This window comes from Coenobita brevimanus, chromosome 81 (genome assembly GCF_032717465.1).
Source record: "Coenobita brevimanus isolate Jiangsu-jjx chromosome 81, ASM3271746v2, whole genome shotgun sequence".
In the NCBI taxonomy this organism is placed as follows: Eukaryota; Metazoa; Arthropoda; class Malacostraca; order Decapoda; family Coenobitidae; genus Coenobita; species Coenobita brevimanus.
This window is the reverse complement of record NC_137034.1, coordinates 24,902,833-24,917,431: the sequence shown is the minus strand read 5'-3', so window position 1 is coordinate 24,917,431 and position 14,599 is coordinate 24,902,833.

Below are 14,599 nucleotides of genomic sequence, written 5' to 3'. Positions count from 1 at the left end.
TCAACCATATTGCAGAACTTCTGCCTATCAGAATTCTTTCATTCCCCGAACTGCATCTCTCTGGAACTCGCTTCCCCAGAGTTGTTTTCCTCCAAATTTCAACCCACAACTGTTCAAGTCTAACTGTTACAGATATTTTATGAACAGAGGACACCAGTAATCTGGTGTATGGATTTTTTTTTTTACCCACTTGTTTTTCCTTCCTCCGTTCTGTTATTTAAAAAAAAATATATATTGGAGTAAGAGGGACAGAGAGGGAGGGGCCAGAGGAAGAAGGGAAGGTGGGTGGAGGGACGGATGATTGTGTTGTTGTGGAGTGATGGAGGGGAGATAGGGTAGAGAGAATGAAATGGGAAGTGGTGGTCACATTATTTTTTTATTTTCTTTCATTCAGGGCATCATACAAATGAGTTACGATTCGGCAGATAAAGTTGCATCTCACATTGTATAGCGGCATCAGATAACAAGCTTTGGATAGGAGGTGATATCAAGGACTGGCTCGTGAGAGAAATATACTGACGTGACAGATCAAATATTAATGCACAGCCATGGAGATTGTGTGGGACCAGATGGTCAACGCGTGAAAGCCAGAGAACGAGAGAACACGGGCCCGCCTCCTCCAGCACAGTAAGGACGAGTGGAAGCTGTTCAGACGAGACCAGCAAACCATCAGCAACATTGTTTCCCCGGTGCCGCGAAGCCTTCGTGAGGTTTTTAAGGCATGAAGCCACTGGACTACTTACTAAGGCTTTCTTGGTTGCTTTGGCTTGACCACTGTCGGTAAACATTGACGTAGACTTATTTTGGGAGTTTGGGTAGGATTTTATTTCATTTTCTCTCTAGTGAGAGATATCGTTATCATACTTACCATGAGCACAAACCAAATTTATTTACCTTTTATGCACAATTATTTTAAATAGGCTTTTTCATATAGAGATGTCATTAAATAATTATTGAATTGACATGATGGTGACTGTATAGAGGGAGTGTATACCGAAAGGATGATTATATTTACTGTGGACAGCCATGTCAAAGGTTGCATACTATATAATATTTAGTTCCAAAAATTAATTAAACACACATTATGGAAGTCAAAGCCATCCAGATTCCAATCTGCTTCTGAAGTCAAAATACACGGATAAACACAAATATATGGCTCCGTATTAATGTCTGATACGTCACGTCAGTATATTTCTCGCACGAGCCAGCCCTTGATATCACCACCTATCTAAAGCTTGTTATCTGAAGCCGCTATACAAGGTGTGATGCAGCTTTTTCTACCGAATATTAACTCCTTTACATGATGCCCTGAATGAAAGAAAATAGACAAATTATGTAGCCACAACTTCGCATTTCATTCTCCCTCCCCTACCTACCCTCCCTCCCCTTCCTCACTCCACCCCAGCACCATCACTCATCCTCCCACCCACCTTCCCTTCTCTCTCTGGCCCCTCCCTTTCAGCCCCTCTTACTCCAGTGTGACTTGCCGCGCATAAATGAGCCAGTCTGAGGCACGGGGCACAGGAAAACAGGTGATTATTTGTCGCCACGACTATATATATATATATATATATATATATATATATATATATATATATATATATATATATAATACTACCTCCCCCAAACTACCACAACCACCTCCATCAATAGTACTACTACCACTACCATTACTTCCACTACGACTACCACTACTACAACTTCTGTTCCTCCTAGTACTGTAATGTCTTGATGATGATGATAACTATATTAACTACAGCTCTCTAACCGGTCTGTGCCTGTGTTGGTTCATATCCAAGGGATAGTTGGAATTTATTGCTCCCTTCATGCCACTCAGGGATGAGTGAGGCTGGTCAGTTTCGTCTGTAATGCAGGACCAACTTTCCTAGCCCAGGGCTCCTACGTTCCTTATGGGGCAACACAGGTTAAGATGATGTATGTATGTCTGTACATGTGTACGTATTATTATTATTATTTTTATAATTATTATTATTATTATTACTATTATTATTAGTAGTAGTATCATTATTATTATTATTTTTTTTTTCATTATTATTATCATTACAACAGGAACAACAACAACAACAATTACTACCACTACTACTACTACTAATACCACCACCAATACTACCACCACACCCAGTACTACTACTACTACTAATACCACCACCAATACTACCACCACACCCAGTACTACTACTACTACTAATACCACCACCAATACTACCACCACACCCAGTACTACTACTACTGCCACTACCACACCAACTACTACTAATACCACCACCACCACACCAACAAATACTACTACCACCACCACCACACCAACCACTACTACCACCACCACCACACTAACTACTACTACCACCACCACCACCACCACCACCAACTACTACTACCAACACCACCACCACCACCACACCAACTACTACTACTACCACCACCATCACACCAACTACTACTACTACCACCACACCAACTACTACTACCACCACCACACCAACTACTACCACCACCATCACACCAACTACTACTACCACCACCACCACACCAACTACTGCTACTACCACCACCACACCAACTACTACTACTACCACCACCACCACCACACCAACTACAACTACTACTACCACCACCACCACACCAACTACTACTACTACTACTACCACCAACACCACCACACCAACTACCACCACCACCACCACCACCACCACCACCACACCAACTACCACCACCACCACCACCACCATACCAACTACTACTACCACCACCACCACCACCACCACACCTACTACCACCACCACCACCACCACACCTACTACCACCACCACCACCACCACACCTACTACCACCACCACCACCACCACACCTACTACCACCACCACCACCACCACCACCACCACCACCACACCAACTACTACCACCATCACCACACCAACTACTACCACCATCACCACCACCACACCAACTACCACCACCACCACCACCACCACACCAACTACTACTACCACCACCACCACCACCACACCAACTACTACTACCACCACCACCACCACCACCACCACCACGCCAACTACTACTACCACCACCACCAACACCACCACCACCACACCAACTACTACTACCACCACCACCACCACCACACCAACTACTACTACTACCACCACCACCACCACCACCACGCCAACTACTACTACCACCACCACCAACACCACCACCACCACACCAACTACTACTACCACCACCACCACCACACCAACTAGTACTACTACCACCACCATCATCACACCAACTACTACTACTGTCACCACCATCACCACACCAACTAGTACTACCACCACCATCACCACACCAACTAGTACTACCACCACCATCACCACACCAACTAGTACTACCACCACCACCACCACACCAATTAGTACTACCACCACCATCACCACACCAACTACTACTACTACTACTACTACCACCACCACACCAACTAGTACTACTACCACCACCATCACCACACCAACTAGTACTACCACCACCATCACCACACCAACTAGTACTACCACCACCATCACCACACCAACTAGTACTACCACCACCATCACCACACCAACTAGTACTACCACCACCACTACCACACCAACTACTACTACTACTACTACTACCACCACCACCACCACCACACCAACTACTACTACTACCACCACCATCACACCAACTACTACTACTACTATTACCACCACCACACTAACTACTACTACCACCACCACACCAGCTACTACTACTACTACTTCCACCACCACACCAACTACTACTACTACTACTACTACTACTACTACTACCACCACTCCAACTACTACTACTACTACTACTACTTCCACCACCACACCAACTACTACTACTACTACTACCACCACCACCACACCAACTACTACTACCACCACTCCAACTACTACTACTTCCACCACCGCACCAACTACTACTACTACTACTACTACTACCACCACTCCAACTACTACTACTACTACTACTTTCACCACCCCGCCAACTACTACTACTACTTCTACTACTACCACCACCACCACCACTACTACTACAATCCTGCGTCAAGTTACATAAAGCCACTATAATCTATTGGGTCAGTAAATTTACCTAACTTCTAACTCTCCATAAAAATATACAAAGTGGTCCGTGCATACTAAAACACAGCCGGGGATGTCTGATGTGCTGCGGGCACGGCTGAGTCTGCTGGTGTGGGCATGGGTGTGGCAGTGGGAGTATGTGAATATGATGTAGGATAGATGCTGATAACGCTGAATGGACCGTCCCCGCAACACAAAAGAAATAGCTGGGCGGATCTGAAGTGGAGCATATGAACATTCTCTCTCTCTCTCTCTCTCTCTCTCTCTCTCTCTCTCATACATCAAGATTCAAGACCCTTCCATCCTGCCCCACTCAATCACGTGCTCAGATTTAATTTCACATCAGCTACATGGCCAGTCGCTACGTCAGTGCATGCTTACCCCTCCTAACACTCACCGACCCTCTACACAGCCGTGAGTAGAGTGTGTGTGTGTGTGTGTGTGTGTGTGTGTGTGTGTGTGTGTGTGTGTGTGTGTGTGTGTGTTTTACATTCACGCAATCAGTAAATTATTTCATACCGCAACCTAATACTTGTCATTGCAAGCTGCACTCTGTAATGTGGGATGCAGGCTAATCCCACGTAACAACCATGTGTTCTATAAGTATCAGATACAAAATTAGTGACTTTGTCTTACCATTCCTAGCACCTTTACCTCAGCGACTTATTTTGCGCAGTGCATTTAAATAATTTCTTACAATTTAACTACCCACTACCGACATAATTTGTAGCCTAAATGTATAGGAGGATACTGTGGTGTAAAAAGCAGGATAAATAGCAAAGCAAAAGGTGTTACCATGCCTTCTATGCCACTTACAAAACAGCCCAGAGCTTCTTAAAAAAAAAAAAAAAAAAGTGCAACACAGGCTCTTTTTTGTTTATACAGAATTGCCTCTCTCTCTCTCTCTCTCTCTCTCTCTCTCTCTACGTGTGTGTGTGTGTGTGTGTGTGTGTGTGTGTGTGTGTGTGTGTGTATTTTAAGCGATTTAACGAAACTTAGTGGAAAGGTTGACAGATACGGTAGGCCTCATAGACACCAACTGTTTTTTAGAGCATTGTGTCAAAGTAGAGTATCACGGGCTAGCAAGATCAACTTATATATTTTTTATATAATTTCGAACAAACTTTGGGAAATAATTGACAGCAGGGTAAGAATGAAGTGATTAGACTCGAACAATCAGTGTAAGGGGCAGATCACAAGACAAGGTGTGACCCGTGTGAGAGTTTAGCATTACTTAAAACAGTTCTAATCCGGACCTGGAGCGGTGGCATCTTCGTCGTGGGTCTACCCCCCAGAGGCTGTCGAAGAGAAGAGGAGGACCAAACCACCGCAAACCTCCCCGGCCCCTCACGGGGCTCGAGTACCTGGGAGTGGCTTCGGTCGCCCAGGCAAGTACCACATCTCCCTACACAACACACACAACAACACCGTTTTTTCTACACCGAGAAATGTCTCCCCGGCTGTCATTTCTCGACGACTTCTTCTAGCCGGGGACATTGAGAGCAATCCAGGACCCACCAACAAATACATATGTCCAACATGCTCAAAACCTATCACGTCGAGCCAACAAAGGGTTCAGTTCAGTGCAACTCCTGCAAGAACTGGACCCATTACACCTGCACAACACCTGCATCCAGAAAACACTACACAAACACCTGGACCTTCTCCTTATGCTCCTTCCCCACACCCATCAACCCCCCTTCCAATCCTACCCCTACTTCCTTCACACCTCCACAGCCAAACCCACCGACCCGTCCCACACCATCCACTCCCCCAACTCCTCCCACTCCAAGCCATCCTAATCCACCTCAACCCTTACCTTCATCACAACCTCCTCCTACCCCTTCCCCTACAACCACACCACCTCCCCCCTGTGCTGCAGCAGCCAACACACATCGCACACACAACATAAACATCCTTCAGTTAAACATAGATGGGATAAACACCAAAAAACATGAACTCACACAATTCATCAAACAACAGAACATACACATTGCCATCTTACAAGAAACAAAACTACACAGAGCACAGAAAACACCGACATTTCATAACTTCACCACCATTCGACAAGACCAGGCCGATGGCGGTGGCGGTGGACTCATCACCCTGGTACACAAATCCATCAACTTTGCAGATACAAGTGCACACACAAAGTCACTTCTCCCCCCCATGACACCACAACAGAAATACAATCAATTAAAATACGCACTGGTAACAAATCACACAACAATAGCTAACACATACATTCCCCCCCAATCGTCCCCCACAGTACCACACAATTACTCTCCACAAATACACCACATCACTAACATACCCAACATCATCCTGGGTGGTGATTTCAACGCCAAGTCGTCGGCCTGGCATGTCAACAACCCTGACAGACAAAGGGCTGGTACTACAATCCCAGATAGATCATCTTTTCATACTAAACAGTCTAGACCAACATACCCATATCCCACACCAAGCCCTCTTCCTCCCATCATCTCCAGACATCACCTTCTGCTCCCCAAACCTCGACCCCACTACATCATGGAGAGTGGTCAAAACCCTAGGTTCTGATCACCTCCCAATCATCACCACCACCAAAGTCAAAATCACCCCAGCTGGCCACAAACACACATACACTAATTATAAGAGAGCCAACTGGGAGGCCTTTATAACTGAAACAGAACAACATCTCGAAACACTAAACAGTACACCCATCACAAACATCAACACCGCTGTGCACACTCTCAATAGAATCATACAAAATGCAGACAAAAGACACATCCCTAGAGGCAACAGAAAGAGACACAACCCCAACTTCACACCAGAAATTCAAGGCCTCATCAGACAACGGGACACACTGCGACACTCCCCAACACCCCATACACAAGACACCAGACAACAAATACAAGAACTCAACACTCAGATAAACAATGAAATATCAGAACAGCAAACACTAAACTGGAAAAATTACCTCCAAACACTCGACCACAAAACAAACATCAGCAAATTCTACAAAACACTAAACAGCATCACACTTTCCAACAGCAACACCACACAATCGCACGCTGCCATCACAACAACAGACACCATACCCTCAAGCAAACAACAAGCAAACACTCTCATCAATCACTTTCCACAAGTCAGCCATCTAAACCCCCATCCCGAAGACCGACGTATCATCCGACGTAAGAGACAGTTCTCACAGACCCAGACTACGCACCTTTCACTTACAACCAGACGAAGCACATCATTAACAACCTCAAGCACTCATCTGCCTGTGGACGAGACAACACAAGCAACATTCACCTTAAACACCTAGGACCACAAGGTATACAAGCACTCACCAACATATCAAACTACAGCTACTCACACAATATAATACCCAACATCTGGAAGCATGGCAACATCATCACCATCCCTAAACCCAACAAAGACCCAACGTTACCCTCCTCACATCGCCCCATCACACTCCTCTGCACCCCTCCAAAGTCACTGAACGACTGGTACTACAACTAGTCACACCTCACATTCCCTAGCCCAGTCACAACATGGCTTTAGGCCACTACACTCCACAAACACCCTTCTTACAGACCTTACACAGAGAGTTTTCGATGGCATGAATTCAGCTAGGCCACCACACAGAACACTCCTAATCACACTAGACATTAGCAAAGCTTTTGATGCCATCCCCCGCCACAACCTCACAAACAAAATACTCAACACAAACATACACAATAACACAAAAAGATGGCTGGCAAACTACTTAGCAGGCAGATGTGCACACGTAGCATTTGCTGGTCAGTGTTCTAACATCAGAAACTTCACAAACGGCGTCCCCCAAGGATCTGTTTTGTCCCCTACACTCTTTAAACCTATACATGCACGATGTACCCACACCCCACACACCACAGATACACATAGCTTCCTATGCAGATGATATAACACTTACATGTACACACCAAAACGCAAACACAGCTGCACACATCATTCAAGCTTACCTCAACACACTACACGAATGGTTCACCACAAACAGGCTCAAAATAGCCCCAGCCAAATTTACAGTGACTCTTCTCACAAACTGGACAGCAGAACACAGTCACATCCCACACCTCACCATAAACAACACTCCCCTACCCCCCCCCCAAAATCCTTGGTGTAACATACATCAATGTCATTTAAACAACACATCACAAACATTAAAAATAAAATAACACCAAGACTCAATGCTTTGAGGTCACTTGCCCATACAACATTCGGACACAACAAAGAAACCACCACCACAGTATACGAACAATACATACGTTCAGTGATGAATTATGCAAGCCCTGCCTGGGCTTCTAACCTCACCAAAACACTACAACACTCTACAGACCATACAGAACAAGGCCCTAAAAATAATCACAGGCTGCACAGCTACTACGCCCACAGACCACCTACATCAAGAAACCAAAGTCCTCAAAGTCAAGCATCACCTAGACATGAGAGGCATCCAGTTTCTTGCCGCAGCCTCCACAAACCCACAACATCCACTACATTAAATGGCAGCACATCCACCCACACCAAGGAACATCAAAACAACACCCTGCACACGATACCATACACAAATGCTGTCATCTCTCCCCCCTCGCCCACCTCAGACCAGCTTCCAGAAGCATATCCACATTCAGATCACTCGCCGCTCCATTCAATCACTTAAAGACAACACACAGCTGCATGGACGGCCTCCTGACATCCACCCTTCTGAATCCTATCTTCCTCGTGAGGACAGGGTCCACCTGGCCAGGCTGAGATGTGGGCATCATCCAGCCCTCTTAAGCTACCAGAAGAGACTGGATGACTCCGTTGCTGATTCATGTCCAGGATGCAACACAGCACCCCATGCTATTAAGCACATTATGGAAGACTGCATTGCACACAATCACCTACGCCAACAACACAACATACACTCTTTGAGAGCTCTGTGGGAAAGCCCAGTCTAGGCCATGGCCTTCCTAAGGGACTCGGGGCAGTTAGGCCAGACTGCCTAGGGAACAACAACTACTACTACTACTACAGTTCTAATCCAGTTTTAGCCAACTTGGTGGATGGGTTGACAACCGGCTAAGGAGGAGGCTTATTGCTTTTGAGAACAACAGGTCAAAGGTCAAGGAAGAACAAAAGGAAGAACAGAGAGATACAGTTTTGAGAACAATCAATCAAAGGTCAAGGTCACAGGAAAAGGTCAAAGCTCGAGCCACGTATCTGTAAGTGAATAAAATAAGTGAAACAGTTTTGATCTTATTTGGATCCAGCTTGGTGGATGAGTTGGGGATCACCCTGGAGTGTGATCTAGTGTTCTTGAGCGAGACAGGTGTCAAATACCCGCGACAAGATCAGCTTAAACAGAGTCTGTCTGATATCAGCTAAACCTTGTGGAAGTCTTCAGGTAAATACAAAAAGAGTGAAAGAGAAATTTATTTTTGAATGCAGTGAAACGGCGAGATAGCAGCGAAAGATTACATTTCAAGATCACTGGTAAAAGTCAGCTCAAACATTACTGATCTTATCTGAACGAACGTTAGTGGAATTATTAAAAGGTTAGGAGAGAATGAAGTAAACTGATTTTGAGAGTAATCTGCCGAAGGTCAGGGTCACAGGGAAAAGTCAAATAATTCCGTCAAATCAGTTGGTGGACGCGAGTGCTGAACTCTGTGACAGCTCTTATTGTTACTATTATTATTATTATTATTAATTATTATTATTATTATATTATTATTATTATTATTATTATTATTATTGTCATCATAACCATCATCATCATTATCTAATCCTGTGTTCCCCCATGAGAACCGCAAAAGCCCGGGGCTAGGCAAATTGGTCCTAACATTTAAGATGAGGGTGACCAGCCGCACTCATCCCTGGGTGGCATTACATGAGCAATAAACCCCAACCACCCCTTGGATAGAAATCTTCACCGACTCAATTCGATTGGAGGGCCTTAATTACCTACTAACTACCAGGCGCCATAATTTGGTTATATGGTTACCACCCAGCGTGGTAAATGGTTTCCTGGTGTACAGGAAACCATTTAGCTCTTCACTCAGTATAGAGCCACCTGTAGACAGAAGGAAGAGGAAACAAAGAAGGAAGGAAGGAAAGAAAGAAGAAAGAAAAGGGCAGTCGCTCGAGCGCAGCACTGCACTGAGTGGATGGTGAGCTCCCCCACCTGTTGTTGTTGTTGTTAATAATAATAATAATAATAATAATAATAATAATAATAACAAATAATAATAATAATAACAATATTATTATTATCATTTTTATTATTATTATTATTATTATTATTATTGTCCCCCCCCCCTGTGGCGGGGGGGAGGACAATCTGGCCGCACTATGGAGTGGTACTACTACTCTGCGGCCAGGTTGTGTTAGGAAGAATACTGCCACCGTATTCCCTGCGTGTCATAAAAGGCGACTAAAAGGGGCGGGGTGAGGGGACTAGGGACCCCCTCCTCTGGTTTTTAGTTCCTAAAAAGAGACAGGCCAGAGAAAGGGATGGGGGATGGAGTTACCCCCGTACCCTGAAGATTGGGTCTATGAATGTGCGTGGATGTAGTACGACTGAGGCTAAAAGGGAGGAGATTGGGAGAATGTTTGTGAGAAGAAAGTTGAATGTGTTAGCTTTGAGTGAAACAAAAATGAAAGTTTAAGATGAGTGTAAGTTTGGAAGTGTGAATGGAAGATTGTCAGGTGTCGATAGAGGAAGGGCAACAGAAGGTGTGGCCTTGTTAGTGAGTCCGGAAGTACAGCAGTGTGTGATTGAATGGAAGGAGGTGTCATCGAGACTGATGTGGGTGAAAGCGAAATTTGAACGTGAGTTGTGGGTGTTTGTGAGTGCATGTGGGCCTGGTAGTGAAAGTGATGAAGATAGGGAGTCTTTTTGGAATGATGTTGATGAGTGCCTGCAGAGTTTTGGAGCGAATGTAAATGTGGTAATGATGGGAGATCTGAATGCTAGAGTGGGAAATGTAGCAGTTGAAGGTGTATTTGGTATGCATGATCTGCCTGGAAGAAATGAAAGTGGGGGACGAATGATAGGCATGTGTGTTGAGTGAGAAATGGTGATTGGAAATACCTTGTTGAAGAAGAAAGATATTTATAAGTATACATGGGTGAGACAGGAGGGTGGAAGGGTTGTTGATAGAGCATTGATGGACTATATGGTTGTGTCCAGGGATGTAATACGAAGATTGTTCGATGTGAGAGTTCTGAGAGGGGAGGGTGGAGGTAGGTCTGACCACTACTTGGTGGAGGGAAACTTAGCAGTAGGTATGAGATAGGTGAGGGCTAGGAGAGTTAGGTGTGGCAGGGAGGTTTTGAAAGTGAGTAAGTTGGATAAAAGAGAGAAAATGATAGAGTATCAGGAAAAATTGAAAGATGGGTGGAACACAGTGAATGATCAGGAAAATGGCAGTGTGGAGGAGGAATGGCAGTTGTTTAAGAGTGCTGTGGTGGGGCATGCGGAAGAGGTGTGTGGTGTGAGACGAGTGGGTGGTGGTGTAAAAGGAAGTGAATGGTGGTGCGAGGAAATTAGTATGGCTGTGGCTAAGAGACGTTGTTACGGAACAGAGAAAGATAATGTAAACTTTAAGTAAGAATACTAAAAATCACTACTGTCCCGCAAAGTTCCAGGTTCAAAACAAAAGAGTTAGGTAAAATTACAAGTTAAAGTTTAATGCTCAAACTAACAACTAAACATTCAGGACTCATAAGGATAATGTAATGGCAAAAAACAGGTTAAATATATGGTTAACTGCAATAGCCTCTATTAACACGAAATTAGCAAGAGTAAATTTATCTAAGTCAGCCCTGATAAAATGAGAAAACCGGATAATACTCAGTGAATGCAAGATATATTATTACAGATACAAAATATTATCAATAATGGCTGACACTTAAAACACATGAATCACAAAAACCTCACCATGCCCACGAACCAACACCCCACGCTACATAGCACAATAAAAAAAATGTAACAACACTTATACTCAAATTACACAGCAGCTAGATGGTTGGATACTTCCTGAGCACTCACAATAATAACAACTGTACAGGGGAGGACAGAGATGCAATTAATGCAGAGACTGAGCTCATTATATAGGGGCCGGCAGAGCTTTATACAACTTGTAAGAAGGACGCGCAAATGAAGCCATAGGGGACAAAGAGTTGACAACCCTGCTCTGAACAACAGAAAGAACGACTTACTCTACTATAAGGAGAGAAGGGGGGACTGAGGTAGAACACGCTCTTGATCAAACATGCAGCATACTGTACGTTAGAATTACACAAAGGATGATGAAATCATAGGCTATGTAACACCTCCCCACAAAGAAAAAGAAATTTACAAAGGAAATTTCTTATTACTCTAAAACAATCTGTCTAAAGTCTAGATAAGCAATCAGCAATAACATTTTCTTTCCCCTTGACATGTTGTATGCCCAATGAATACTCCTGAAGAAGTAGACTCCATCTTGTCAATCTCTGATTTTTATCTTTAAACTTACTAAGGAATTTCAGTGGGTTATGATCGGTATAAATGACTATGGGGTCAAAACCAGAACACAAATAAAATGAAAAATGCTGTAAACCCAAAATCAAAGCCAAAAGCTCTTTCTCAATAGTTGAGTAGTTCTTTTGAGGTGGAGTGAACTTCTTACTGTAATAAGATACAGGGTGTTCAATACCCTGATCATCCTCTTGCAGCAAAACAGCCCCAGCTCCTGTATCACTTGCATCAACAGCCATCTTAAAAGGCTTAGCAAAATTTGGAGTAGCGATTACTGGCTGACTTAATAGGATAGCTTTAAGTTTGCTGAAAGAGGATTCACAGTTATCGGTCCAGACAAATTTAACTCCCTTTTCCAGTAGGTCTGTAAGTGGTGATACAAGAATTGAAAAGTTAAGAACAAATCTCCTGTAATAACCCACCATTCCCAAAAATCTTCGTAGCTCTTTCCTACTTTTAGGTCTGGGAAGATCACTTATAACCTGAACCTTAGCTCCTGGTTGTACAACGTGTCCATCACCAGTTACGTACCCAAGGTACTGAACTTTAGCTTGACCAAACTCACACTTTGATAAATTAGCTACAAGATTAGCCTGAACCAAACGCTCAAGAAATTTACTGACATGGCATAGGTGATCTTTCCAGTTGTCACTGAAGATTAATACATCATCAATATAAACAACACACCCTGCCAAACCCTCTGTTACAACATTCATGAGCTTCTGAAATGTGGCTGGTGCATTCTTCATACCATATGGCATTACAGAACATGCAAAAGTCTTTCTTAGTGTTACAAAACATGAGATATCCCTAGCACGTTCAGTCATAGGTACTTGCCAGTATCCCTTTAACAAATCAAACTTACTTATGTACCTAGCCTTTCCGATCTTGTCTATGCAATCTTCCACGCGAGGGACAGGGTAAGTGTCTGTTTTGGTTATCTGATTAACACGTCTGTAGTCAATGCAAAGCCGCTGTGACCCACCTGGCTTAAGGACTAGAGTGACAGGAGAACTCCACTCGCTCTGACAGGGCTCAATCATCTTGTGGTCCAACAGGTAGCCAAGCTCCTTCTGGATGAGAGGAACTTTCACTGGGTTCACACGGTAAGGAGGCAGTTTAATTGGCTTTGTGTCTCCAACATCGACATCATGCATCAACACAGTGGTTCTTCCTGGAGTGGCATGGAACACTTGCGGGTACTCCTGCAGTAATGCCGAAAACTCCTGCCTTTCCTTGGGAGGTAGATGAGAAAGCTTAGTCTGGAGATCATTCATGATATCAGGATTCTTCCCCAAACTATCATTCAGGCTCATACTGCATGGGAGAGCTTCACTTGCAGACTCGGGTGGAACAGCTACAGTGCAGACTGGGTTATTTTCGTCCCGCCTGTGATATAACTTTAGCATGTTGATGTGGCAAAGTTCCTTGTTCTTTCTATGATCTGGTGTGGCGATGACATAGTTGACATCACTGAGTTTCTTCTCCACGAAATAAGGACCACTAAACTTGGTTTGAAGAGGTTGCCCATGCACCGGTAGCAGAATCAAAACCTGATCTCCTGGCTGAAAGTGGCGTAACCTGGACTTCTTATCATACCTAGTCTTCATCTTCTCCTGAGCAGCTCCTAAATTCTCTCTCGGCAGCTGTAAAGCAGTGGACAGCCGTTCTTTGAACTTCATCACATACTCCAGCAGGTTGACGTCATCTTCCTCCGACAGCCAGCATTCCTTGAGTAACTTAAGGGGTCCTCTTACTTCATTGCCAGACAGTAGTTCAAAAGGTGAGAAGCCCAGTGATTCATTTGGAAATTCTCTTGCGGCAAATACAACGAATGGAAGACCTTTATTCCAGTCTTTCTGATGTTCCAAACAGTATTTCTTGAGCATCGATTTGAGTGTTTGATGATACCTCTCCAACGCTTCTTGAGTCT